This window comes from Mauremys reevesii, linkage group 13 (assembly GCF_016161935.1).
Source record: "Mauremys reevesii isolate NIE-2019 linkage group 13, ASM1616193v1, whole genome shotgun sequence".
Taxonomy (NCBI): Eukaryota; Metazoa; Chordata; order Testudines; family Geoemydidae; genus Mauremys; species Mauremys reevesii.
Window position 1 is genome coordinate 37899579 of NC_052635.1, and position 23787 is coordinate 37923365.

General features: G+C 45.9%; 1 long non-coding RNA gene across 1 annotated transcript; it reads right to left on the reverse strand.

Annotated features, from left to right (window-relative positions):
* Positions 1–245: 245 nt before the first annotated feature.
* Positions 246–22860, reverse strand: LOC120380664. The gene is made up of 3 exons (XR_005587852.1): positions 22778–22860; positions 10168–10275; positions 246–633 (listed from the first exon to the last, which is right to left on the reverse strand). It is a non-coding gene; the product is annotated as an uncharacterized LOC120380664 (long non-coding RNA).
* Positions 22861–23787: the final 927 nt, after the last annotated feature.

The following is a 23787-nucleotide window of genomic DNA, read 5'->3' on the forward strand; positions in this document are numbered from 1 at the left end:
AAAGATGGGCTGCTTTTTATTCTATCATTTAGCTCCCTGTAACAGAAAGCATTGGAGTCAGTGGAGTCTTGACCCATGCCGCATGACATTACTTCCTGACCCCAGCCAAAAGAAAATGCAACCAGTCTCCCTTGCCAGCACTCGTGTGTGTCACATCTTCATTGTACCCCAAACCTGCTTGATGAGAACGACAATGGAATAGACCTGGGGCTGATTAAACTGGGTTTTGCTCTTCCACAGAATGAATGAAAATCATTGGACTTTATTTCCTTTCTATGATTAGAAGTGGACATACCGAATGAACCCCCAAAGTCTGGTATGTTTCGATACCCTTCCATTGCACTCATTTGTTGTTGCTTCCTGCCGATTCATGGATACCTAATAATGATTTTAATATTGAGTGTTGGTGAAAAGTGCTGCATTAGCATCCCTGGAGCCTCCAGGCCACTGTCTATGGACTCACTTCTGCCTTGATGTCCAAAAGACATGGAAACAAATCACACAGAATCCATCACTCCAAGTTCCTCCTGCCGCTGGTCTTCCCAATGTCCATCTTCTCTGTTTGTAAATGTGAGACGGGGGCAGGAGCGACCTTCATTTTGTGCCACGTAAGCTCCAAGTATATTGTCAGTGCTTAAAAACAATAAGTGAGAGTACCTAGTGGGTATAGCACACAGTACAAACGTCATCTTGTCCTCCATGGCACCTCTCCCTCAGCCTTCAGAGGCAACCTCTAGACATGAGGTAGGTAGTTCAGTCCTTGGCCTCTCTGCTGAGACTGCCAAATAGTACAAACCATGGTGGTAGGCATTGTGAAGCCACCGAACCACTTCTTCCTGGGGCACTGTATTGCCACCAGATTGTGACAACATTCAGTCACTACCAACCCAGGCTGGATTCCAGTTGGTGAGCTTCAGGTGGAAGGCTTGGGATTCCGTTTCCTATCACGCTAATCTGGCATGGCCGGGCATCAAAAGAAGAAGAAATACTGGGCATTTCACATGTGCTTTTTGGAAGGAGTGGGGGAGTGGTGCCCTCCTTTTCCCACCTGTTTCCAGGGATATTAAGTCCAGTGGCAAATATATCAGGTACCTCTATTTTTGAGATGCCTGACCTAAGACATGGCAAAGCAGCTTGATTTCCAGTGGGTGAGTGCTTGACGCAGGCTGAAAATTTGGTCCATGTATGGTATCTAAAGTTCAGCTTTCAAATATTTAGGCACTCACAATCATTAGTTGCTTTAAAAAAATCTTGTCCATGCATATCCATAGACAATACTTTTCTATCCCAAACAATAGAACAGAGACCAAGCCATCGGCATTAACCTCTGTATGACTACTTGCAGCCAGGGCAAGAAGTATGGGTCATGGTGAACATGAATTACGTCTCTTTATTAAAGTGAGTTTAGCATTCAAAAAAGAAAGCCAGATCATCAGCATTGGCCACTGGCCCTTTTGCTTATCCACACAGCAAGTTTCCCCAATGCAGCCCCTCCAATGGGCCCATCCTCTGACGTGTGGAGGTCCCTCCAGAGGGCGGTTAGTGACTGATCGAATAAAGCTAAGGTGGGTGCTAATGACTGTCTCATGATCCAGAGCTCTGTGCCCCTTATTGATCCGCTCATCTGTCTAGCCCCTCAAATGAATTGACTCCTCTTTTGCCGTCTACTAATGGTGCATCTATACTGCAGCTGGGGTCATGAATGGCAACTGATGTAGACATACCAGCGCCAGCTTTAATCTGACTTGCTCAATAAAAAATAGCAGCACAGGCTTCAGTGCGAGTTGCACAACCCTATCTACCCCTCCCCCGCCATGGCACGACACCCTCACTGCTATTTTTAGTGAGCGCACTAGAGTACAGATAGTGTGGGTATGTCTACACAAACTGCAGCTCAAACCTATGGCTGCCATGGAGACCTACCCAAAGACATTGTCATACTACGTGCTTAAAATGCATTCAGATGAAACTGTGCATGCAGCTGTGACTGCACCCAGAGGCCTGTTCTCCACGTTAGCGAGTACAGCAGCCTGATACAGCCTGAACACTGTGGCCACCTTCCAGAAATAAAGGCAGCTTCAGGAAGCAGTTCCTTTTAGCCTTCATGTCATTTCACTGCCCCATAGCAAATAATCCTTGTCCTATTACAGGTTTGATGGTGCACCGGGCACCATGATGTAATCAAAATCATACACTCATATTACCTAGGGTGGGTAATAATCTAATACACAATACATTTTCAATTGGAGAGGGTCAGATCCTCGTCTCTCACCAGATTTATTGTGCAGATTTACTCCTCATTTTCCCCAGTACAACGTGAGGTCAGAATCAGATTCTTTTTTCCAATGAACTTCAGAAAGGGGGGTTCTAACTGAACTGGTCTTTGTCTCAAGCAATGGCTTTTGAAACTGCTCTCTCCCCACTGACTCACAAGATGGGACGGTGCTCCGAAGTGAGTGGGGCACTCCAGATGGGGTTTGCCCTGAGCAGAATTTATGACATTTAAATATCGCCAATGATGAGTGGAAGCGGCCAGCTCATATCTGTAATAAATCTAGTCACTGAACCTGGAGCATACAAATGAAGCGCTGTGTTTGTGCTGTGGTTTTGCATAAAGCCTGGTGCTGCTCTGAAAGGTGACTTTGCAAAAATGCTCCATGCTCACTGTGTCTCCCGGTCGCATTTCGATTGTGCTCAGTTTAAAGTAAGAAGATGTTTCTCTGACAGGCAGGCCGGTTTCTTTCATCCCGCACACCATCACCCATGCCCAAGGTTCAAAAAGTGCTCACGGACACCTGGGCACCCCCATTGTCTTCAGAGGATGGCTTGGGGATATCTGTGCAGTCCCATTGCCTTCGCTGGGTTTACACAGGTCTGGATGATTGGAACTTGGCAAACATTTGTGTTGACAGGGCATGAGATGGAAGAGAATCCTGTGTTAGGGAATAAAACCTCTAGCTCACTGTTTCTCAAACTGGGGTCGCCACTTGTGTAGGGAAAGCCCCTGGCGGGCCGGACCGGTTTGTTTACCTGCCCCGTCCGCAGCTCCGGCCGATCGCGGCTCCCACTGGCTGCGGTTCACTGCTCCGGGCCAATGGGAGCTGCTGGAAGTGGCGCAGGCCGAGGGACATTCTGGCCACCGCTTCCAGCAGCTCCCATTGGCCCTACACAAGCGGCGACCCCAGTTTGAGAAACACTGCTCTAGTTCAAGGTGTGTCGGTCCCATGTCCACTTCTGGCCATGTATATTTCTGCCTTTGTCTGGGAATTCGTTTGAGGTTATCCCTCCCCAAAGGGCTCTGAGTCTAAGGGCCAGCTCTAAAGCCCATTGAAATCAGTGGAAAGACTCCCATTGACTCACTGGGCTTTGGATGAAATACCAAAGCCACCTGTCTGCCATGTGGTATGTGCTGTCACTCATGTTCATGAATGTCTTACTGGGAGTCCATTCTCACCCTACAAACTTGACCTTTAATCTCCACCATTAGCTGCACTATTTATATGATGTGAGACAGAAGCAGAGAGACAGACTTGTGGGAGGGAACAAGGGGAAAGAGATCAATGTGTGTGTCTCTTTTGATAACTACAGGCAGTGTCAAATGATACTTCAACAGGATTGCGCCTCTCTGAATGTGAGGGAGCATCGCTGTGATCATTGGCATGTATTTCAAGAGCTGCCCACAGAGTTTCTGACCCATGCCAGTCTCCTGACAGTCATTTTTAGCACTATACCTCCTGAAAAACACATTTAAGTAAAGATACAGCCCCTCTGTGCTGCCGGAGATCACGATCGACTGGGAGTTCCTCTAGGAACGACCAGTTGGTGACCACTGATGCAGACAAACCTCTACCTGTACCAGAGGAAGCTACTCCCAGCACCGTGGTAAATTACTAACACAATGCACTCCATATTTTTTAAACTGATGTCCTGGGACTCGCTAATTACACCAGCCTTACAGCTTCGTATCTGTACCATGGAGGCATTAATAATGAGGGGGAATTATAATGGTGAATGGTAACATCACCCAGAATACAGTAGCATCACACCAGACACATTGGCTGCAATGGGCTGACAGCTTTACTGTTAGAACGGTCCGTTATTAGAGCAAACTCTTGAATTTATTTTAATAAAAATGAAAAATATTTTCACATTGTTTCAATTATCTCACATTAGCTGCAACGAGTCTTTTCATTCTTATTTGCCTTAACTATTATTATGCAGGATCTTTTCTAAGACTCTTCCCAGGGCCGGCTCTAGGTTCTTTGCCGCCCGAAGCGAAAAAAACCCCAACCTCCGAGAGCGCCCGGAATGCCACCCCTGAAATTGTGCCGCCCCAAGCACGTGCTTGGTTTGCTGGTGCCAAGAGCCGGTCCTGACTCTTCCTAAATCATACACACTGCTGAGCGATTCTGCAAAAGGCCAGGGAATGTGTCTAGTGGTTACAGCATGCAACTGGGAATTAGAAATCCTGGGGTTCTAGAATTGTTGACACTGATCTTGGGCTGGTCAGTTATTCCCTCAGCTTCTCCATATGTCATAGTGAGATAATCAAATAAAAACAGCAATCTAATAATACTGCTCTGCCGCTTTAGTTAACAAAAAGTGTGTGATCCTTGAACACAACGAGCTACGTATTATGTGCGGCACTGTGGCCTAGCTGAGAGTGCACTGGACTGGAACTCAGTACGCCTGCGTTCTACACCTCTCTCCTTGTGGTTTGCCTATGGGCTTCACCCTCTGTGTGCCTCAGTTTCCCCCCCCCCATAAAATGGGGATAAATGAGATTGACTGCTGTTGTGATCTGTCAGTGAACTGGCTTGTGTTATTATTATACCAACTGCCATTTAACACTCCTAAGGAGACAGTCTGCAATTCCGTACAAGGCCCAGGTAGCTGGAATTTCTGTGAGTCTCGTGGAAATGAAATCCAGGCAACAACTCACAGGTAACCCCTGGGGCAGCAGTCCAGTCCCTCAGTGCACGTCCTTATTTGCTACTCATTGTCCCTGCAAGTAGCAGCATTTCCCATTTCCCAGCAGAGGCAGCAGCAGGTCCTCCACTAGCCCTGTGCTCTCCCCGGCACTCTCCACATGCCTTCCTATTCAGAGCTGGCAGGAACTGCTACTCCCTGGCGCGCAGGAAGTTAGTAGGCCCTTCTGGGTGGCTGCTGTTCATGCCCTCATCATGGTGAGAAATACTGCAGCGCTCAGTGTCCTGGGGCAGGGCTTCTGCCCAGCTTCCAGGCAACCTCTGCCTCCCCCACCAGCCACCTTTAAATAGGCTTTCTATCCAAACATCAGCAAAACAAACACAGCTCACCCTTAGTCAGCCAGTTCTGCTCTCTGCTGGCTCTGTTCTGCTGCTGGAAGAGCAGGTCTTGGGTACCTGGCCCCTGGCTACAGGGCCCTCCTACAGGCGTTAGCTCCACTCCTCCGTGGCTCCGCTCCCCAGACACAGCCTGTACCTATAACTCTGCCTCCTGTCCTCTGACAGCCCTTGCTAACCCCAGGTGTAGCTTGACTCCCTTTAATTGGGCCAACCTGCTCTGACACAGGAGTGCTGAGCCTAGTCTACTCATAGCTACCCTGTGATACTCCCCCTCGCAGGGGCCCCGCACCCCAGGGGTGAATTTCACTACTAAGGAACTCCCCTACGGTAAGCAAAATGGGTTTGCCCAGTTGTTCTGTCTAATCACTCTGTTGCATATTTTCTGGAAAAAAAATTGCAGCCCATAGACACATCCTCCCCATGAAACATGAGCTGGAAACCCACCTTCCCACTGTCTACACTCCCAGGGTGGCGTGTGTGCGTCAAGATTCGCATGGAGATGGAGCCCACTGACACTGAAATTCCTCTAAACTGTGAGCGAAAGGTTGTATCTGTTCTAAAGAAACCTGAGATACAGAGCCTGTAGGATGTGACGGGGGTGTCTTCTCTGGAGCTATGCCATGAGAACAGCTCTTTCACCAAACAAACGAGAGTCAGTTACTCCGCTGGATGGATGGATGGATGGGAGGGAGGGAAGGAATTCTCAGGCCTAGAGCCTCGAAGATATTTTAAGCAATGAGAGTGAGGAGCCTAAAATACTGTTGAGAATCTGAGCCTCGGGTCTCTCTGAACACTCAGGAATTGTTTCTGGCAAAGAAATGGGCAAAGCTGCTGCTTTATTTCCAGCTGTGACCGGACAGTGAAAAGTCCCTAATTTTGGTGCTGTAAAGTTCCTGAAAGTCCATTATTCTAGGTCTTGGCTTTGGGACTAGTGATTTAGAAACAGCTTCAAAAGACATCACCGGTACCTCACACCATCCAGTGCATCCTAGGCCGACGTTTTGGTGACAAGTCAGTTCTAGCCATCCAGCCAGCACCGACACTACCAGTTCTTTACTTTTGAAGGGAGTTTTAGGCTCCATCTATTCCTGTCTCACAGGCGCATTTAAGAAGGGTGGTTAAATGTTTCCCACAGAGCCGTGCTGTCGGATGGTTTGGCCAGCTGGTGCTCTAGCCTACACTAGAACATGCTTTTAAAAGCGGGCTTAGCTAAAGCTGTTTCAGTTCTCTGAATTTTGAAAGGGTGACAACAAACTAAAAAAGAGAAATCTTTTAAGTTGTGATTTTAAAAAACCCGAGACTCCTCCCCCATCCAAGAATAAACTAGGTTGATGAAATTTTTGTAAATGTCAACCAGTTCTAATCTTGACAAGGTTTGGCCCCATCCATGCAGGCTGCTACCAGCAATCAGGCCTGGTATCCAGCACAAAATGTTACCCCGTCAGCATATGGTAAGCTTATTGGGGAGGGGGTCTTCTTGTTCTGTGTTTGTTCAGCATCTAGCATGGGTCGGGTGCCCATGATTGGGGCTGTTCAGCACTACCATAATAATTAATAATCAATAATAATAATAATAAATAATAATGTTGAGCACAGGTTTGTGGTCAGCATTGGCCAACAGAAACTAAATTCAGCATCATGCCAGCGAACACAAGCATTCAGACACAGTGCAATTTTACAGTGTAAAACAGGGCAATTTGTTATAAATTAGTTGAGCAGAAACCACATTTTTAAGTTGGATATTAGGAAAAACTTTTTCACTAGTAGGGTGGTGAAGCACTGGAATGGGTTACCTAGGGAGGTGGTGGAATCTCCTTCCTTAGAGGTTTTTAAGGTCAGGCTTGACAAAGCCCTGGCTGGGATGATTTAGTTGGGGATTGGTCCTGCTTTGAGCAGGGGGTTGGACTAGATGACCTTCTGAGGTCCCTTCCAACCCTGATATTCTATGATTCTATGAGTCAGTTCAAATTTGGTTCTTAAATCAAGGCTGGGAGGCTGGCATGGACAGTTTCCACTGACTGACCAGCCTTATTTACACCATTGAACATCTGTAATAAAATAAGCAGAGCTCCTAATGTTCCTCCCCACGGCGCAAAGCTGTGGAATTCTGCTGGGCTGTGGCTGTCCCGCAGAAATCCAATGGGCTGCCTACGTAGTTCTGCACATGCAGTGCAAGCGCCGAGAGGCGGGACTGGACTGTGAGAAAACGAGGCACAGGAATTTCCAGGAAGGGCTACGTGTATAACACCCGTCATATAGAAAAAGGAAGGCTTCCCCCTTTTAGCCTGCAACTCAGTACAGAGGGAATTCAGTGAGATGCTGGTTCATGGCAGCATAAATTTAACTTGGGAGTGCAGCCAAAGACATTAATAGAGACCATTTCTGCTACATCATTTGGTGCATGGCTGTAAAATCAAGATGCTTATCTGACAATGGGGAAACAGTTTCTACAAAAGAGGCTTAAATGGGTGGGCAGGGAAAAATCTCATTTTTGCCTTAACTTTACCTAGCCGGTGGCCATATGTGTATAAAGCTGGGAAGGTGTTTTTGCACTTAACCACCAAGATAGGAGAGAGTGATTGATCTAAGTACAGTAATAGTAATGAATAGTTCTTTGCACTTCTAAGCACCTTGCATCCAAGGGTCTCAAACATTAATTAATTAAGCCTCACACCATCCCAGCAACCAAATCCTGATTGCTGTTCTTGCTGGCGTAATTGGGATAAGGATCTGTCCCAGGGATTTTTGCCACAACTCACAGCAGGAGCTATGTACCTCTGCTTCCTCCATTTGCACATGGAAATAATCATTCTTACCAACCACCCAGAGGGTTGGGAAGCTGAATTTATTAATGAGCCTTCAGACAGTGTTAATACAGGGAAATGGAGTCCTGGTCCCCCATTGCAGATATCATTTTTAAAGATTATTCCCCCCACACCCCATTTTATTATTACTCCACAAGCTCTGCTGGGAGAACAGGCCAAAAGGACAGCTGCTTATCCCCACTCCCACTCTGAAATGCTCTGGAGTGAATAGGGCAGGAAATCTCAAGGGAATATGCTCTCTCATGAGAACTGCAGACTTTCGGGCTTCCAGTCAGGCCAGAAGTACGCTGAGGACTGACAGCCTCTCTCCTCTAGGCCAAGGAAGGGCAAAGGTAGGCAGAATGCTGGGGAAAACACACATGGGAGCAGCCATTGCTGTATCCTTTACCACTGCCACACCTTGAACTACCCTGAGAGCCGGCTCTGGGCTGAGAGTGCCAGGTGGAGGAGCAGGGTATGTCTTCACTGCCGAGTTAACTCAGATGATCAGCACACAGGTGAGAGCCTCGCCTGGACATGAGCAGCCACACTGCAAAGCAAAGCCCTACCCACGCGACCGTGTGCTCTCTGGGGCTGCACTCCTCCACGTGTGCTACTAGGACGTCTGGGGACATATCCTGTGGTCCTTTGTGCTGCAGTAGGCTGAACTGCTCGACGAGTATTTCCCCGTCAATGGTGGGATAATTTATTTGCCCTTCTGGGCACGCGGGGGGAATTGTGGGAAGACACTGGAGGACTATCAGCAGTTGAGTGACTGAGCCTGCATCCTCACTGCAAAGGGAATGGGTGGGTTACCAACCTGAGTGAAAGCAGCATCCGGGCTTTAACCCAACCCCCGAGCCGTGCCAGGTGACAGAGATTTGTGCATGGATGGGAGGGGGACAGGGACAACACCCAGGCAAGAGCCTGGGCTAACTGCAATGAAAACATACGCTAAGGGGTGGCTATGTCTCATTGTATCCTGCTCCTTCCCACACCTTGCTCACCCATGCAAGAGCGGCCAGAGTCTAGCTGTAATGAATTCAGGGGGATATTGTTATTCCTGTTTTGCAGATGTGGAAAGTGAAGCTGTGGAAGATGCAGTAAGGCATTACTGCTGACCCCTAACTTGCCCAAGTCAGCAGCAGAGCTGAGAACAGAGCCCTGGAGTTCTCTGACTGAATCATAAGCCCATCCTTCCCTACTTCCTCCAAACCAGTTCATCCAGTCCTAAACTTCACAGCCAACACCGAGGCAGCAAAGTGCAAAGTACAAATCACGCTAGCGCAGCCCAGTTGGAAGCTGGATGATGAAGAGAAAACCAGAAATCACCGTGTACTATTTAAATCAAACAGGTCACTCAAAGCCTATGGACCCTTGCTGAGCTTGAGGGGAATTCTAGGCTCTTCCATGTTTCCCTCCTATGCCCCCGCAAGCTGCAGAAATGAAGGTTATTCGCTTGAAACCAGAGGTCTTTGAGATACTCTCTACTATCAGCGTCCCAAGAGTGTGAATGTGCAGAGCGCATCTCAAAGGAGAACAGGACTTTCTGAGGGGCTATTACACAGACATAAACAGAGCTGCATACAGGTGCCATGAGGAACAGCAGAGTGGGTTAGGATTAGGATGACCAGATAGCAAGTGTGAAAAATCGGGACGGGGCTGGGGGGTAGTGGTGCCTATATGAGAAAAAGCCCCAAAAATCAGGACTGTCCGTTTAAAATTGGGACATCTGGTCACCCTAGTTAGGACTGAATCCAGAGCACTCAGGCTGTGTCTACGTTGGCCTTTATTTTCTTAGTTCTCCACCGTTGCAGCCATTTATGGGTTCAGTGGTGGGAACACTGGACCATCCAGGGCCGTTTCGGCTGTTTTAACCACCAGGCCCTGAAATACTGCTCAAACCTAGTCTAGACATCCCAGTGGATGAAAAGGCAAATGTGGATACAGCTTGAGGAACGGGTTGCTTGGTAAACATGCTATCGCATTTGTCATATAAACCATCACTGACGAAATGGTGAGTTCTTACCACTGACCTGCAGCCGCCGATGATGCCTTTGCCTCATTATTTGATTCCTTTTGTAATCAGCTGTAGCTCTGCTCTTGAGTCCAATGGGAGCGGGATCATGCCCAAAGCTTGTAAGCTGTTCCAAAAGGGAAAGACGTCAGTTTTAGATGCCATGCACCATCATCACACTATATGAAAAGCAGTAACAATGTGCAACAATGGCACCCAGAAGCCACTCATCTGCATGTTCAAACCAGGAGTTTACTGGGGCAGAAAGGAACTTCTGTGCAAAAGAATGGAACTCAGGCACTCAAATTTCTGTCCTGCATGTTTGCAAATGGGCCCTTTGTGGGTGCAACATGCAAACGTGGATTGTTGGCAGCTGTGAGGCTGCAAGCCTGGAACATTTAGTCCAAAGCTTTTCATTTGTCCAAAGTAACCTCTCCCCATCACCCTGAGAGCCTCACTTCAAACAAGAAGCAAACTGGGAAACATTCAGGGGGGTATGCAGTGCATGTGCAGTCAGGAAGTGACTGTCTTCCTGTTAGCACTGGAATATCCCTTTACAGTGTGCGATCTGCCCCAGCATAATCCTGGAGATAAAGCTATAGGATGACTAGTTTGTGCTGCCATTATGAAAAAGAAACCTAGACCGCCTCCAGTACATTTCTGTAATTGTTCTATCTCTCAACTGCTTGTGTATCCCTGGCTGTACAGACTCTTGCCAGGAAAGCAGAGAGCGTATCATTTTCAGATGGTTCACACAGCTAGAGCTTTCCTTTTTTTATTATTATTTTGTTTGTTCAAGGATCCAAGATGATAGGGGAGGGGAAAGAACTTTTGTCCTTTGCTTAAAATAATTCAAAGAGCTTTCCACTGCACATGCCAGGCTCAAGTAGACATTTGCATAACAAATGAGCCTTCCTCACTTTTTAGCAGGGTACAGCAGGCATACTTAACTGACTGTTCCAGCTCCTGCTAGGCTGAGGATACAGCTCTGTATCCAATCCCAACATGTCACGTACAGACTTCTCGCCCAGCCTGGCTGCCAGCACATTGGTAACTAGACCTGATTGGAAAAGTTTTTTTGCGGGGTTTGAAGTTTCACAGCATTTTACATTTTTTGCGGGGGGTGGAGGGTTAAATTTTTTCATACTTTATGTATTCTACATTTTTATTAAAAATGATATTAAAATGTTCATTTATGAAAAAGTCCAGTTTGGGCTGAACTAAAAATTGTAACAACGATTTCATTTTTGATAAAAATGGTTGCAAGTATTCTGTGGGGGAAAAACTGGTTAATTCTTTTTAATTTAAACCCCTCCCCCTAGTGCTGATGCAAACGGTTATTAAAAAAAATAGGACTAGCTCTATTGTTAATTGATGGTAGCAGAAGAGGGTGAAAGCTTTTGTTTTGTTCTGTGGGTATGTCTGCACGGTAGCTAGATGTAATTTCCAGCTCAGGTAAACATACCTGTGCTAGCTCTGATTAGGAAAGGGATAGATAAGACAGAAAATATCCTAATATCCTAATATCATAATCTCTCTATATAAAACCATGAAACACCCACAACTTGAATACTGCATGCAGTTCTGGTTGTCCCATCTCAAAAATGATATATTAGAATTAAGAAAGGTACAGAGGAGGATAACAAAAATGATGAAGGGTATAGAACAGCCTCCATATGAAGAGAGATTAAAAAGACTAGGTCTGTTCAGTTTGGAAAAGAGACATCTGAAGGGAGACATGATAGAGGTCTATACAATTATGACTGGTGTGTAGAAGATCAATAAGCAAGTGTTATTAACTCCTTCACACAGCACAAGAACCAGGGGGCACACAATGAAATAAATAGGCAGGAGGTTTAAAGCAAACCAAAGGAAATACTTCTTCACACAACGCACAGTCAACCTGTGGAACTCATTGCTAGGGAATGTTGTGAAGGCCAAAACTATAATGGGGTTCACAAAAGAATTAGATAAATTCATGGAGAATAGGTCCTTCAGTGGCTGTTAGCCAAGATGGTCATGGATGCAACTCCATGCTCTGGGACTGGACGACAGGGGATGGATCACTCCATGATTGCCTGTTCTATTCATTCCCTCTGAAGCACCTGGCATTGGCCACTGTCGCAAGAGAGGATACTGGCATTGATCTGACCCAGTATGGCCATTCTTATGTGCTAAAAATAGCAATGTTGTGATGGGTGCATGTGCCGTGGGATGGGCTAGCTACCCTGAGTACAATCCTGTCTGAAACCTTAGGTACATACACGGGGCAGCTAGCCTCTCCGACTGCCCACATAGTCACAGCCGCACAGCTATTTTTACTGTGGTTCCTAGCACAATAGCGTCCTGGTCTATGACTGGTGCTCCTAGGTGAATCCACAATATCAATAATAAAGCTGATCAAGCACCTAATCGTTTTACAGAAAGGACTGTTGCTTTTCCTCAAGCCAGCTAAACACCTTTATTACTTTGAATGTATATATTTTTTCCCAGTAGAAAGGAAAAACCATTTTGCTTTCGTTACTTAAAATAAAACTAAAATGTGTAGATTGCACAGCCAGTCAGCTGGAGTTTCTAAATAGCATCTGCTTAAATAGCAAGTCCCGGATTTGTCAGCACAGTGCACGTTTGCCTTCATTGCAGGTAGTACCATATTGGCTCAGTTACTCGGTTAGTCACTGGAGGGTGGAGCCAAATTTCTGCACATTCCCTGCCCCCCTACTCCTCCCGCCCACCGCTGCTCCTATAAAAAGCATTTCTTATACAGCTGGTCAGAGACATTTTGATGGAACCGTACTCCTTTGGAATACACAGTTCTGTTGAAGTCAAAACTCTTTGTGAAATCAGGTCAATTTTACCAGGATTTCTGTATGGAAGAAAAACAGAAAAAAAAAATCTGACAATGTTGAAACATCCTGTTTTGATATTTTTGGAAGGAAATATTTTGATTTTTCATTTTGAAATGATTTTTGTCTTTATTTTGTATATATATTATTAATATATTACATTAGGAAAGTCTAAACTGACCTGAAGCCATTTTTTTAAAACAAATATCCTTTGCAGAGTATTTCAAAACTTTTGGTTTTCTTTCCGATGTGGAATAAAGCCAAATTTCAAAATCCTCCTTGAAAAAAAAACACCTTCCATGCTCCACACAGTTCTAGTTTTTTATTCCATCTTAATTCCTTGTGTGGGCACATAACCTGAGTCAGAAGCTAGCCTGTAGAATAGGAAGATGTTCTGTATCCCAAACAATTTGCAGCCTACATTTATGCTTTGAATAAGGGTTAAAATGTACAGAACTTGATTTTTTTACAGCATTTTTCAAACACAAAGCACCCTATAAAATTGAGTTAAATGCCAGTAGTGCTGACATCATGAAGGCAAATCAAGCAAGAGCTAAGCATTCATATGCAGCCTTAGATATTTGAATGTGTTCTGTTGGGAATGAGGGTGAAGATGTTCGAGGTATCAGCTGCTCTTTTTGAGCTGTGCTCTAGGATTTGCCTGGAAAGACAGAACAGAACTGGGTAACTCATCACCTTTGATTTCTTCCTACTTTACAACTGCACAGCAATGTCAGCGCTGTAAAATCCAGGTCCAAGACCAGAGGTAGAATTGAACCTCTGAATTTATGAGCTGCGGGGCAATGCTGAGTTTCTCACACAACCTAGAAGGCCACTATTTTCAACCATGGCACTGGTTTAAATACTGGACTGGAGCTGGCTGGACCATTTTTGACGCTGTTTCCCGGAGAGGTACCGATTTTGATGACATTTTCATCTGCATGTTTTTTGAGCAAGACTTTCACTCTCTGGAGCCTGGTGGGTAGGGCACCAGCCTGGGATGTGGGAGACCCACATTCAAGTCCCTGCTCCACCTGATTTGGAGCCGAACTTTTCATCCAAAATCACACAGCAGGGAATTGAACCTGGGTCTCCTAGGCTCCAGCACACACACTTCCTGAACCAAAAAGCTCAAGTTTCAACCGGCAAACAGACATTTTGACACAATTCAATGTGGATAAAAATGTTCCAAATGTTCTGTTTTTGTGCCAGGAAAACAACTCGCAAAAACTTGAAAGTTGCTGCAAAAGAGAATTGTCATCCTCCAGCCAGCTCTGCGCTGGAAGCTGCAGAACTTTGGAGGCCACCTTGGCGCTGCTCTGAGTGCACCTTGGAGCTCTTCCTGAGGCAAGTTCTGCATGCAATGCAGCTGCAGGAGCAGACATGCAATCCTCCAGTGCAGCGTCAACCCACAGAATTGTGGCTCTACAGCTTATTGGGGTTCTTAAACTTCATCGCACCGCAACCCACTTCTGACAACAAAAATTACTACACGATCCAGGAGGGGGGACTGAAACCTGAGCCTGCCTGAGCCCCATCTCCCCATGTGGGGGAGGGGGTGGCAAAGCTCCACCTCCCCACACAGGGGAGCGGGGTGGGGGTGGCCTGTAACCTGAGCCCCACCACCCAGGGCTGAAGCCCTTGGACCTGGGTAGTGGGGCTTGGCCTTCAGCCCTGAGCCCCAGAAAATCTAACACCAGCCTCGGTGACTCCATTAAAATGAGGTTGCGACCCACTCTGGTGTCCCAACCCACAGTTTGAGAACCGCATCTGATAGCTACATCTATAAATAACAAACATAAATGTTAAAAAAACTGCAGGAAGGTCCCTCTGCTAAGCGCTCCATTGTTTTCCGTTTGTAAGTCATGCATCGTTTCCCCTTGTCACTTCTTCATTTTTGTGGTTTATTGAAATACTCTCTTTTAAACAGCCCTGCAGGTTCCAGCACTGGAGCCAGTTTTCTTGTCAGTCGTCTATATTTTCTACAGCATGTACCTCCCCTCTTACACCGTCCCAAGATTTGAAGCGGAGGTTAGTTTTAGACAACAGGGGATGTGCAATGGGAAGGACACTGCAAAGTTTGTTAACTCTGCTGGATTTTGCTCCTGTTTCAAAGAACAAGATCAAGAAGGAAATGCAAAGAAATAACCATTACACGGGACGCTCTAGCACAACCAATTAGGTTGGGGGTAAAATTTTCAAAAGTGCCGGAGTGATTTAGGAGCCTAAGTTCAATTTTCAAAAGTAACTTAGGAACCTAATTCCCATTGACTTTCAATAAAAGTTAGGCGCCTAAGGCATGCAGCCACTTGTGAAAATGTTGCCCTAGGTCTACACTAGTTTCATTCCTATTTCCCACCGTTGTACTGCTGGCACAGTTCCGCTCAGGGCTGTTAGTGTAAACAATACACCACAGCCACGGGTGCTTTAGTTTGACTGAGAGTTCCAAAGTAGCCTAGGGGGCGTTAAATGCCCAATTCCCACTGAAAATCCCAGTGTTAGCAACCGTGGCTTCTAATCCTCCTCAGAGATAGATCCCTTGTAGCTATGGATTAACCCGAACAGTGTCGATAGATTAGCTTCATATGGTACCAGCATTCCAGCCATCACCCCGCAGCTGCCATTCTGTTATCGCCAAGTGTGCTCAGACACAGGTGTTGACAGCTGGGTTCTAGGACTCACTCCGGAGAATTTTCTGGTTTCTTCCCCCCTCAAGAACCACCTTATATCAATGGTATAAAGCCTAAGGAGGAGTAGAGTCTGCCGCAAAGTCTGGCTCACATTGTACGCAGAGTCAACAATCCCTATAGAGAGGTCAACAGCGAGAGAGCCCGGCTAGCAGCAACCATGTTTAAAGTCAGTCAGAGAGAGCACAGTTTTGATCCCTGGGTGGGCAAATACGAGAGCCACCACTGTGGTATATCTGTGACTTCTTTACAGAGGCATCAAGGTCTGTATCATTTGGACCTAGAAGCCCCAATCCTCAGCTGCTCCAGAGCTCAGGAGAGCATAATAGCCTCTGAGGGAGGGGTAATTATGCTGGCTGGGCTATCATTTTACCTTGCTCGCTCTCCCAGCTCTGTGCCTGGCCCCAGCCTTTGGAAAATCAGGACCTTTGTACGTAGCATTGACACTAGACATGGTCCAAAATGCCAGGTCCAAACACAGCCCTGCTCTGGGGATGTTTAGATCCAGATCCAGGCCCGGCCCATCTCTAATCTAACGGGATTCTGCCATTAACACCTGATTTCTATCCGGTCCACAATCTGGAAAGCCAAACTGTCTTTGCTGCTGCTATCTGCGTCTTGCAGCTCAGCTCTTTTTAGGATGCCCCCTTGCCTGATGGGGATTGTTTTAAGAAGGGTCTGAAGTGAGTCCAATGTTTTAATAATAGACACCACTTCCTTTAACTGAAAAAAACTTGTTTCCCCCCTATATTTAGAAGCTTGTTTCACTGCTCTGCCCTGGGGAGCTCATGTTGTCATAATGGCCTCAGTGTTGTGCAGCAACTGTCTGAATCAGATGGAGCCCAAAGCAGCTGCAGACGTATGCTAAGGATGTCCCCCTGCTGTTTCCTAAAGCTTGGAGGGTTGAAACGGAACTACACTCAGGCAAGTCGCTGGGGTTTTTCTTGGTGTTTTTTTGTTTTGTTTTGTTTTGGTTTTTGTAATGGCAGCATCTGAGGTCGCCATAAGACCACAGCCTGGGGAAGTTTACTTGCTCTCATTACACAGGCTCATTTGTCCTTGAGTTAGACTGAGCTGCACAATTCAGATCCAGAGATGTACCAGAAGCCTCTGGGGCATTTTGTTCTGCCTTGGGACAGAGGAGAGGGCCAGCTGCAAAATTCCTATTCAGGCTTTAAACCAGAAGTTTGGGAGGGGTGATAGTATTGGGTTTGGGGTTTCGGTTCGGAGCCTTTTCCAGTTTATGCCAGGCTAAAATTTTTACCTTCTGTAAATCATGCTGAAAGACAACAAGAGCTGTGCAGGGCCTGCATGGGCTTCATAGGAACCTTTCACAGCTGAAGTTTCATTCAAAGTCTGGGCAGCTGGGTTCAGACTCAAGTCTCTTATCCCCCGGCCGAACCAGGTAACGTCCCTGTGTTCTGATGTCTGCATCCAGCCATTTTATTGAAGTGAATGAGAAACAGAACTGGTCAAGAATGGAGAATGTTGTCCATGAAAACTTTCAAAGTCAACTTTGTTCCACACATTTTTAAAAGTATCAAAGTTTTATTTATTCAAATTTTATCTGGGAATTGTGAATAGATAATTTTCAGTTGCAACCCTCCCCCCAACCACACACACACAGTTTTTGTGTTTCAGTTTTCCTTTTGATGCCTTTTTCCATTTTGCCACTGAAAAAGAGGTGGAAGGGAGGAGAGAATGGGTGGAGAGGAAAAAAATGATAAATACCCTTCCAAAAAAAACCCCCCAACCCCTAAATGTTTTCATTTTCCAGTTTTGTTAAAAAAATGTAAAAATGCTGATTTTAAATAAAGGGCTTTTTTGATTAAAAATATTTCCTTTGAAAAATTTTGTCCAGCTCCATTGAGGAACCATCTCCACCTTGTGAAATGTTTCCTTCATTGTGAGCACTGGGGGCCCCATTTGCCTCTCATTTAGCGCTGCAAACACACATGCCTTGCTTTGCTACTGTGACAACAATGGGACTTCTCCTCGTAGTAAAGCAAAGCATGTGCATGAAGCTTTGCAATATTGCGACCTTACACAGGTGTGAATCAGGGTAGCTCCATCAGTGTCAATAGCGGTACCCCAGTGTAAAATGACACGTGAGTGAAGTAGGTCAGAGCCAAACCTGGGAGGCAGTTGCTTTGTGTTTCCACGCCAAGAATATGTCATTCCTGAATGTTGCAATCAAGTTTGGTTCCTTTTATTTATTTGTTTTTAAGTACACTCTGGCGCTTTCTAAACAAATAGGCCCATTTATTTCCCCTGCAACAGATACGCACAGAGCACTAGCCCACATTTCACGGACATGCCCCAGCCTGCTTGCCCAACCCTAAGTCATCGCTCTAAAGCGATTTTCTCTTTGTGCTCCTTGTCTGTTATGCGTTTGACATTTCCAGTCGATAAACAAAGGTAACACTGGTGACAATGAGGAACCACTCTGCATATTTGCCCAGGAACAGAGTCAAAACATTTTTTTTAATAGAAATTGAGCAATTGAACTGATGACCGTTTAAACGGTTACATCTACCTGTTGTGTCGCTGCAGATTAATCTGCATTGTGGGATCCAGTCCTGCTGTGTACTCTCACATTGAGAGTCCTCTGCATCCTGCAGGATTGGGCCTAGCTGATTATAAATTTCCTGTTGAACTGACCTACCAAATTAAAGCAGAGGTCCCTGGGACCAGGTCTCCTGCCTCCAGCATTGCCTCAGCCTTATATTTGAAAGGAAAGCAAACACCGATAAAAAACTAGCACCTAAATCAACCCAACATGCACCTGGACGATGCTTAAATACTATCCATGCCACATGATCCTCAGACGACTGACATCAATGAGAGTCCATTGATTGAAATGGACTTTGGATCAAGCACAAAAGGAACATCGGAATTCTTCCTTCCTGAACTTATAGGTGATGAGCCTAAGCAGTGAAACATGAGATTTAGTTTCTTTTATTTCAGCCTATCTTTACAATTAAACTCCAGGCCCAGATTCCCGGCTGCACCTGCTTCCGGCACAGCTGAAAAGGGAACTGCAATGAATGGAGCTGGTGGAAGCTTGCTGATCCTGGGGTCAGATCTAGGGTAGCCCTGGCCCCAATTAGAACATCCTAGATGCTGCACTAGTTGATGCTGGCTGGCTCTGGCAGGGGTTATGTGCTAGCTGGAGATAACTGGATTAAGAGCTGGAATCTGAACACTCCAGATTTAAGGACACTTGGGTCCAGAGTCGGGGTTCAATCCATCATAAATACACTGGTAGTGGATCTAAAAAAGTTGGATCTGATCTTGCTCTCATCTAAATCTGTGTAAATCAGGACTGAATGTTCTGAAGTTAACAATAGCCACTATTCAAGATGCCACTTTTACTTTGTCGTGAGAGAAAACAGTGCACTGAATGCATTGCCGTTATAATGACATATGGCTGGAGATATTTTCTGAACCATTTGTATGATGGTATTGCAAGCTGTAAGCTATATTTTACTCTCAGTAACACCAGTGTATTCCAGAGTAACTCCACTGCAGAATGGGTCCTACACGCAATGAAATTGCCCAGAAAACTTAATATTGCCTCATTGGACAGATTAACCCTTACATAAAATTAAAAGTTCATGCTGCTGGAAGACAGGCAGTTCGTTAGTATTATTTTAATGAGGCACTAAACTCACTCGAATGCTTTTATTAATGCTCGTTGCTTACTAAGTGCCAACTGCTTGGCTCCTTTCCTACAGCCCAGCTAGTCTACAAATGCTAATATTTTAGGGGCCTTTGATGTAAAATGCTAGTGCATTACGCCCAGGATCAAGAGGAGTGACAGCTGGTGAGATGAGACAAACTGAAACTCAGCAGATGGTGTCCAGCATTAGAGTGGCGGCTATTGTAAGAGATGGGAGGAAGTAGGGTGGAAGGAAAGAAGGGGAGAGAATGGGGTCCTGCTCCCACTGAAGTCAGTGGCACACCTCCTGTTGATTTCAGTAGGTGCAGGATCAGGCCCAGAGAAAGGAGCATTGTAGGACAATCAACAGACAATGTGATGGAGAGTTAATGGAACAGGAAGACATCAAGTGTCCCAGGAAAGAATGTTATGATGATGAGTAGCTGCAAAAGGTAAAAAGGGACCTTATTGCTTCCATCAAGCATTGTTCAGACGTATGAGACCCTGGGCTCAATCATCAATTGCAGCTGAGCTGTGCCTGGTGGACCAAAGAGCTGCCTACCACACCTCGCACACTGTGCTGGGAGGAGATGGGCTGCTTCCCACAGTCTCTTCCCAGAGGAGTTTATAGCCTATTATGAGCTAGATTGTGCCAGTTAGCCACACCCCGTAGGGCCTGGTGTGGAGCTGCCCTGCTCTAGGGAAACTCAGGGAGAGGTTGTGCTTGAGAGAGCCTGGTGTCTGGGGGAGCTCCTTGCCACACTCACTGGAGCAGTGCTCAGAAGAGTTTGGGAGCTGTCAGATTATAACTCTCTGTGACTCTTCTGTGGGGTGTGAAGGTTTTTGTCCCCTTCCCTCTGCATTCCCACGTGAGGGACGGGCGCCATGTGGCCCTCCCCTGTGTACCGTAATATAGCTGTCATCCCCACATACCTCTCTGACACGGATGCACAGGAGAGTAACCCTGAGCAGCTGTGAGGACAGAGCAGTTTGCGAGTCCTGGGAGGGGAGGGGAGCACAGACCATATGTTCCACCTCCTGCTATATGGAGCAGTGTGAAAAGAGGGATTAAAAATTGTTGTCCAACGCAGCCCAAACAATCAAGCTAAGGCACCAAGACAGGCGGATGTTCCAGCACTGCATGTATGGCTCTGGCTTCCATGATGAACAAGCTAGGGAACAGCTTATGCAAGAGCCTTCAGAAGCCTACATGGCTCAGTCAAGTGGGCCATCGCTGGTAGAGTATCCCTCAAAAGGAACCTCTTCATACAATGCACATTTTGTAGTGTCTCTGCTTTCATCTGGCCCACAACCAAAGCCATCAGAAACCTGGGTTTGTACAAACCTCCAACCAGTTCTCTCAGAAAGCTTCCATCTAGATTAGGCCTGGCTTTAGTCAAAGAGCATCATCAACACAAAAGGTGAGCAAAGCAAAACAAGAATTTTACCTGGATCTGTCTCAACATAGTATCCAAGATCTGGCCTGGAAAAACCTATTTCTATGTATATTCTTACAGCCCTATTTCCTGTGTATCACAGTGACTGTCCATATCTGCCTCATGCTGTTTATGGGTATAGGCCAGGCGTGGCCAAACTGCAGCTCATGAGTTAAAGTGGGGCTCTCGGAGCCCACCATGCCCCTCCCATTCTCTACCTACCAGACTTCTGGGGGGACTTGGGGCTTCTGCGCAGCAGGGAGGTCTCAGGGCTTCAGCCCCACAGAAGGTACCTGGTGGGGGTGAGGGCAGGAGTAGGACTGAAGCCCTGAGCCCCAGCAGGCATGACCTGTGGGGCTGATGTACTGGAGGGAGCAGGAAATGGTTGGGAAAAGAAACTGTCTTCCTCTACAGATTTTGCTGGAGCTGTGCAAAATATGAACAACAAATTGCAAAGCTACTATACTTGAAATTCAAAGATTTCCCATTTCACGATCAACTTAAAACCAGGCCCATTTTCACAGGAAATGTCACCAATATATGTATGTGCATTTCTCTGTTTTAGAGAAAATGGATATTATTGCCCGTGAAACTAGGTCTGTTTTGGAACAAAACATGCAGTTAATCCCAAGTAAAATGAAGTGAAGGGCACCTGTATTTCAGCTAAAAATCATCATCACAATGAATATGTGAAAACTCACATGTTCACAACTTCTAGATACAAAAAGATGAATTTTGTTCATATTGGGAATATGAGGGATGGGGAAAGATCAGATGAACTGCAATGGCAAAAAACAGAACACAAATTTCACCTGGTTCTAATTTTCACTTTCCTGATTCGCTCTCGATTACTGTTTATTAGTTGTACTCTAGCAGTGGCTAGAGGCCCCTAACTGAGATTGGCATCCCACACATATACACATAGCGAGAATATGGTCCCTGCCCTGACGGGTGTATAATGTAATGGCCTGATCCAAAGCCCACTGAAGTCAATGAGAGTATTTTTATTGACTTAGGAGCAGGTCTTATAGGTACATGTTTAACTTTAAGTACATCCGTGTCTCCAATGAGATTATCCTTACAGGCTAGAGTTCACCTTTCACATTGTCAGTGGTTAAGAAGGCAGGTATATGCCACTCACCATCTCAGATGGGACTTTGTTACTGGCATACACTGGGAGTGCATTGTTACCATCACGTACAGGAAAACACACAACACACAGTACAACTGTAAACAGGGTGCACACTGGCACATTTTGATCATACTGGCAAGAATTCTCTCTTACCAGTTGACTCAAGGTAGAGCTGGGAGGATCTGGAAGGATCAGAGTAATGGCTTACTTCCCCAGTTTGTCACATAACACTAAGCAGTTGATAAAAACTTCCTTTGAAGAGGTGCCAAGTTACTCCTTGCTTTGCAATAATGATATGATAGGCCACTCACTGAAGTGAGGTTTCTGACTGTGTAAAGAATTTACAAGAGAGACACAGAAACAGAGAGGTAGTAGAAAGAGTTCCTACTCAAAGAAAGAGATGAGAGACTTGGGTATATTGGTAATTAATTACTGGGGTTTGCTTCTTTATTCTTCCCTGGCAGTAGTACAAATACAATTCCAACTGTGTTCCCTATAGTACAAACCCAAAGTTACTAGGCCTATCCTGACTGTATTTATCAGCACTGCCCACTTCAAGCACTGAAAGATAATGCTGGGTCCCCGCAAAATCCTGAAGTTGACTTTAAAAGCACAAGATTTAAAATATAATAAACATTGGGCCTGGGTGCTGGAATGATTTGTGCTGAAGGCCAAGGAACAAAACTGTGAACGCTGTATAGGATGGAAGCTATGCGTTCGGTATCTATTATTACCTCAAGCCAGAGGCTGCTGCCGCACCCCCAGCTCCCTAGTTCCTGTGCTCCTGTATTGGGTGCTGTTTGTTTGCCTTCTGTTTTTTGAGCTTTAACAGTCACATTGTCAAACTTTTCTCTACTAGAAACTTACCTTTTTTATTAAGTGAAATTCTCCGGTGATTCTGTCTGACTCCAGATCTTCAATTTCACAGAGAAGTGGCTGTCTTCAAGCTGTGGGATAATTTTCACCTGGTGAATCTGACTTTTGTTTTCTGAAGAGTCAGTAAAAAAAAAACCCTAAACCCACCCAAAGCAGATAACTCAGGCCACGGGTGCGTTGGCATGCACATATGTGTCTAGCTGGAACAGTTAAAATATGTTACCATTTCCCTTACTTTCTAGTTCAAAGAGCATGACTCTTGTTTCCTCATTGGCACCCACAGCTGTGAGGTCCTCCGGATAGTCTACAATGTCCCTAAAACTAGTCATGCTTGAACCTTCTCTGGGGCCAGTCTAATGACCTTGTGGTTTAGTGGTTTGCAACACCACATGAACCACATGGTTCTCAGACCTGCCCTCCAGCTCCCCACGCCTGCTGGGGCTGAGGATACTGTGGGAACTGTATTGTTCAGCCGCTTGTAGGGGAACCAGCCTCATATCACCATGCAGCAACTTCTCAAGCGGGAGTGCAGATGTCAGTGAAGGAAGGGGATCACTAAGCCATCCACTCCCACAGAGCCTGAATGCTTCACTGTTTTTCTGTGTGCTCTCTCTCTCTCTCTCTCATCTTCTTTCTCTGCAGGGAATGCTCCTGCCCTTCTTTCTCAGTGTACATTCCCCGAGAATCTCACCCCCAGGTTCTGTGAAAGGCAGCAGCATTAGGATACAGGGCAGTAGGTTTGTTTTCCTACACGCAGTGCAGTTCTCTGCTGTGCCAGGCTGGAGAGGGCACCGATTACAATGGAAGGAATTCACCTCTTCCATAAGTTTGCAGGGTTTTTTTGTTCCTCAGTGATCTACAGAGAATAAAGGTGGGACTGAATGAAATACCTCCCACACTGTAGAAGGTATCCTGTAAATGGTCTATAATAAGCTCACTTTCAAGGATTGAGGCCCATTGGCAGGGCAAAGTGAAGGAAGCTTGGCCTGCTGCCGCCCGTG